Source organism: Austrofundulus limnaeus, unplaced genomic scaffold, assembly GCF_001266775.1.
Source record: "Austrofundulus limnaeus strain Quisiro unplaced genomic scaffold, Austrofundulus_limnaeus-1.0 Scaffold4, whole genome shotgun sequence".
NCBI lineage: Eukaryota > Metazoa > Chordata > Actinopteri > Cyprinodontiformes > Rivulidae > Austrofundulus > Austrofundulus limnaeus.
The window spans coordinates 4,004,397-4,010,470 of record NW_013952406.1 but is presented as its reverse complement, the minus strand read 5'-3'; the positions used below and the strand labels follow the sequence as shown (position 1 = coordinate 4,010,470).

At 35.8% G+C, this 6,074-nt stretch overlaps 1 long non-coding RNA gene across 1 annotated transcript in view; it reads right to left on the bottom strand.

Annotated features, from left to right (window-relative positions):
- Positions 1–4,203: 4,203 nt before the first annotated feature.
- LOC106527229 (uncharacterized) overlaps positions 4,204–6,074 on the bottom strand; it is a 71,807-nt gene continuing 69,936 nt past the window's right edge. Inside the window, exons 2-3 of the long non-coding RNA XR_001311357.1 lie at positions 5,310–5,432; positions 4,204–4,428 (exon numbers count right to left, since the gene is read on the bottom strand). This is a non-coding gene — a long non-coding RNA (uncharacterized LOC106527229). The remainder of the gene's footprint in view (positions 4,429–5,309; positions 5,433–6,074) is intronic.

The window sequence follows — 6,074 nt, the reverse complement described above, 5'->3', positions numbered from 1 at the left end:
AAAAAAGTCAATCTTACAACATGTCCATTTTTCTGTTTCTGATATTTTTTTAACTCATGTCCTCCTCCTCATAATGTTATGACTTTAGAGACGTAATATTATGATTTTATTCTAGTAAAAAAATAATAAAAATATATTGTGTGGCCCTAATCATACTAAGATGAGTTATATCCACCTAATAACTGATGTTACGCTTGAATTTTCTGTGACCTTATGAGACCTATTAGTGCTCTGAAAAAGCTTTGAGGTTGACTGGCAGCTACAAAYCAAAYCAAAATTTRGCTCAAAATTTGTAAATTTTGACARYTATTGTTRTGTCATCTTCAGGTAATTAGCTGTGGTGGCCTACTTGAATTAGTCTGACCACAAAGTTAATCATTTGTACACTCAAAAATTGCTTAGTATTGATTTTACTTAACCAAGGTATTTCTAGTGGTTCCACTCAACTCGACTGAGAGATTTACTTGTGTTGTGTAAATTTTATTACAGTTACTCAACTTGGTTGAGTGGAACCACTTGACATAACTTAGTTAAGTAAATTTGACAAATTATTCTTTTTAGTATAAATTAAAACATTGCAATCTGAAGGTTTCAATAAAATCTGATCTGTGGTTCTTGAGATGTTTTGCTAACAGACAGACATAGCTAACGCCAACAGTTACTGCTAAAGATTTAAGCAAAAATAAATACTCAAAATGTGTAGTGCTTAGAGTTTGCACACAGACGCACACGGGCAAAAACAGTATTACTGTTTTCCCTTTAGCAGTGGGCAGTAAAAGTGTTTTTAAAAAAGTGTTTTATCTAAACAAGAGAAAAGAATTTGTGGTAATTTCTGATTGTTTGTGCTGTTAAAAACACTGTTCTTTTCGGGGTACTTCATTATCCTGCGGTTTGTTGGTCAATGAAGCTCAGTGTTTTTTTAACAATGGAATAAATTTGCTTTTTGAAACTAACAAGGCATTTGTAAGTGGGTGTAAAGATGAGGAAGCTTGTTTGTGTTTCATAAGCTTATCACAAGCTGTAAACTGCTTAACAAAAAATAATTAAAAAAAACTACAGTGCAACCTCCTCAGCGTGTGCCGTTATTTTTTTCTTCTATCTCTACCCTGCTGCGCTAAGATCCATAGGAACCTGGCTGAAATCAGTCTGAACACATAAAAGTTATGTAACGCAATACTTGTCTGTACATTTTATTTACAGAAATGATGATTTCTGAAGGGTAGATTACTAATGAAGGAGCTCCAAGCACAGGCATAATTAGACCTCACTTTAAGTTTGTGTTACATTTCTGTCAGGTAAGTTGGAGATTAAACAGAACACATTATCATCTGGAAACAACTTTTTTTCAATGAGTCGGGTTAGAAAAATAAGCAATTTTTTTAATTCTGTTTCAGAATGTAAACAAGTCACTGGAGAGGAGACATGTTTTGAAGTAAAATATGGAAATCAAGTTTGCACTGTACGTTTTTAGACATTATAGACTTTAAATACAAAACTCCAAGAAATGTAACTAAATTTACAGATTTGCAAGAATTATTGAAAATCACATTAATCATTTAACAGCTGATGCAGGAATAAGAGTGTATCAGCATTTTGAATATTTTTGTTACAAACACATGCAGGACTCATTCTGATGAGGAAAATGTGAATTTAATTTAATTAAATTAGTCAGGTTTACTAAGGAGTGTAGTGTGTTGATTTWTTTTTTTTGATTGATGAGCAAAATTTGTTGATTTTATTATCACGTTCCTTACTAAAACACTCAGTGTGTTTTTGTTTGAATGTGAATTATAATTTATGTTAAATGTATTGTGATTTTAATCTCTGATTTGGTGTTTCAGAAGCTGGTTTTAGATGTTCCAGCACCCACTGGGTCCGCTCCACTGCCCACCTGGCAGGGGTGGGTTGACAACTCACTGCTCTGACTCCTAACTGAGCTGGAAATTTTGTGTCTGCCCTTTTTTAGCACTTCTCTTCTTTATTAAACATTCAACATGAAAGGAAGAAAATCTCAAAACAGAAATATAATAAATGAGAATAACCATTATGTGTGGATATATTGGTACAAAATATGAAGGGTGAAGTTTATTGTACCAACTATTATAGATGCTTAAAAGAAAGAGTGGTTCAGATTGTAAACTAAACCTGCAACTGTGAGGTGATAGTCACAAATAAGACCTTGCTCACTAAATATTTGCAGGCAAAACAGCATTTCTATTTATTTTTTTTATTACAAACTTCAAATCTCATGGGTTTAATTTGGAAAATCAAAATGTGGTTACTTTGAGTGGCATAAAAAATGAAATCCTTAATCAGAAATACAAAAAAAGTGGATTGCTTGCAGTAAGTTTGTGTTTATGCCCCAAAAATACGGTTTTAATAACCAAAACGTCACTTTCTAAAGCAGCACTTGCACGAATAAGGATGAAACGTCTGTCTCTCATCCTGAATGTCCTTACTGGCAAATATAGACTGCCCCATTAATTGCAGGTTACCCATTGGTCAGTTTGGGTTATTTTTATCAACTGTGTCAGGCATGATTATAGCTTTAGCCCACGAAGCTTCATGCATGCAACAGCTGGCAAAAGAAAAAGAAGCCCTGCTGTGGGAGAATCTTCATTCAGCTGGTTTGTGTTTGTGCCAAACAAACTATACATCCTTCCATTTTCCACATCAGCTTTTCCTTTCCCTGTCGCAGGGAGCTGGTGCCTGTCTGCAGTAGTCACTGTGTGAGGGACGGGGTACACCCTGGACAGGACCACATAGAGACAAACAACTATTCATTCTCTCACTCACATAGGGACAATTTAGAGTTAATGTTTACTCTATGCAGGTTTTTGGTCTGTGGTAGAATACCTGGTAAAAACTCTCGTGTGCAGAAAGAAAACTCAAAGAAAGCAGCTCCAACCGCTGCTCCGCCAGGCCACAAAACAGACTCCCCCAACCGAAAAAAAAAAATGTAATTGATACGTTTTTGCATCTCTTTTGGCTTTAATGACATCTTTAACTCTTTGAGGCATAGACTTCAGTGAGGAAACGAGATTCTTCATCAATCAGACTCCAACTTTCTCACCGAGCAGTTGACAGATCAGCTTTGCAGGATGGAGCCTTGTCATGGATCATTTATTTCAATTTTGACCATAAATATTCACACAGAATGAGATCCAAAGTGTTTGCTGGCCACGTCATTGAGCTGATATGTTTTACTTAAAGTCCCCGTTCTGTGGCTGTGTTAGATTTCTTCAAAAATTAATTATCAACAATCTGAATCTTGATTGATAGAAGGAAACTTGCCAAAAGTTTATATACACATTTTTTTAATCATTGGACTTTCCTACATTCATTTTTGTTTTAGTCTTTATGTTCTTGTTTTTGTTTTATTTTTTTTCTCGTTTTTTAAGCCTTTTTGGTTTTCAAAACAAATACCCATCGACTTTCTGTCTGGCCTTAACCTTCCAGTTTTAATCACCCACTACCAAGGCAAGCAATCATGCAATTGCCAGTGTTTGTTTGTTTGTCTGTCTGGCAAGTAAGTATCTCTTGAACATGAAGAATGGAGGGAAAGAAAAAGGAAGCAATATAAAGAAACTACGAACACGATTGAAATGCWTTAAAGTGCAAGAAAATATCATACCTCAAACTTTAAATAAAGATGGAAATCACAGTGGGGTCATTTTAAGGTTGGAAAACTTCTAAACCTGTAACAAAGTCAGGGGCTTGTTATAGAACAATGTAGATGGAATAAAACTGGACCGTTGTCTCCTTGCTGTTCACCTTGTTTTTGTCTTAGGGGTCACARCCGTAAATAGGCAATCCTATTAGGCTCTATACAGTATGCTAAATGAAGTGCAACAGAAGCCATTAGTAGCTCTGGCCTGTCATCATAAAATTTTGGTTATAATGACAACAAACGTTACTAAGAGGGATCCTTGTATTTAACCAGATTTTCTTTTTTTTTTTCATAGTCAAACATAAAATTAGCCTCAGTTTTGCCCTTTTTGTAAATAGTGAGCTCACACAAAAGACAGACATAGAGGTCAGGCATTCCTTTAAGAAATGCATATCACCCACCACGTTACATGACAAACTTTTAAACAAAGACAAATTCGAAACGTGATGAGCTGAAGTCATTTTAGTCAAATCTCGAAAACAATCTCATGGAATTTTGCAAGAATGATATATTTTCCCGCAGCTATTGTAGTTCGATTTAAACCTTTTAGTCGTGAATGCAACAGATTGTGTCTCATGCTCACAAATGCTTTTTTTCCTGCATCTGTTGTTTACATTTACATTTCACAGTAAGCGAATCCCCTCCTAGAGATGTGTTCTCACAAAAAAGAAACTATACCACACAGGAGCGAGGATGTGATGCAGAAGGTACTGTATGCTGTGGAAACACGTAGGTGGCAGATCATTCTCCCTGCTTATCTGTGGAAAAATAACTTTTGTTAATAAAAAAATAAAAACATCTGTTTGCATTTGAACATATCTTAAAATTCAGTGAGTGGAAACCATCATGCAAGAAAATAAAAAGAAGCACACTTATCAGCATCCAAACTCACTGGCTGAAAATGCACCAGATTATGTGTTCCAGTCTKCGAGATTTTCTGCAGATATCGTAGATTTATCTACAGGATAATACTCTTCATCCTCTGCATTAATTTTCTCTTTACTGATGTTTGATCCCCCCACTGACTATTGTTAAGTCACTTTTCATTAATGTGGTTGTTAATCAAGAAACAGACAAATAAAGCTGCTGCAGGTTCCAAACAGTCTGACTGACTGCTTTGAAAATCGTTGCTTTGACTTGACAAGAACAGGATTGTTTGGGGAATTGCTAACAGCCACCAGGTAACTTAAATTTCGTTACATCTTTGGCAGGGACAAAAAAAACTGTCATCTGTGCAAAACACACCGGCAGGAATCCAAGCATCATTTCCACATTGCTTTTTTTTTTTTTATCTTTGTGTCACGGTCTGTGGGTTTTGTTGAGGTATTGATCTATAAATATCTCTTTATTTAAGGTAGTCTTGGACTTAAGCTGCTCACTGCTGTTGTTGCTCAATGTCTTTTTGGTTAATGTGTCCATGTTCTGTATTTCACTCACTTTGGTTTATTTTTTTTCTTTCTAAATCATATCTTCATTGTTCCATATTATCAGAGGCTAATCTCTGGTGTATTTCTGTTGAGTTGTTCCTGATTCCACTCCGTCTTTGTGTTTCTCACAGTCATCAAGATGTCCTCAGCTCCCCTTATCTTGTCTCTTGCTTAACATGTCATCACCTGTTTGTTGTTTCTCATCCACTCACCTGAACTCAGCCAATCACACCTCTGAGCCTTTCCATTCCTCACTTCCCCTTGTTTGTTGTCAGATCCTTCTCGATGCGTCGCCGCCAAGGCAGGAATGAAACTTGTTTGGACCCAGTGCATGTCTGCTGAATCAGATTACAACATTTTCACATACTGAATATATTACATGCAAATATAATTTAATACCAGAAAGGAATGCATATCACCCATTGCCCTTTATGTAAAAGTGTTAAAATAAGATCAGAGTTAGAGCTGTTCCTGTCAAACATTTTAAATAATGTGAGCAAATTTCTGCAATATTGCAAGATCTCACCAGATCTATTGGTTTGGAGTATGCATTGATACAACTCTCAGCTACTACCACATTAAATTTAATCGAACATCTGCAATAGATGACTGGGTTAGTGTTTTGTGTTGATAAGCTTGTCCATCTGTGTCGGTCATTTTTAATTGGGGATGCTGGAAGTGACTCAACTATCCCAAATTTAAAGTCCATATGTGTAAAAATTACCAAGTTATGTCTTTTTATTTTGTTTGCTAAGGTTGCTTAGTTGTGGCATCCTTCTTAAATCTGATTGACTCCAAATGTTAGCCAATTGTAGATCCACATTTTATAAAAATCCATCCAGTAATTAAACAGTTTAACTCTCATTAAACAGAGATGGAGGCCTCCGTTTTCAGTTGTCCCCCTCCTACAGCGCGGTTATTGCCAGTATCACTCCACCCCCTGTTAACAATAGGTGTTAATTGGGTGTCAACGATAA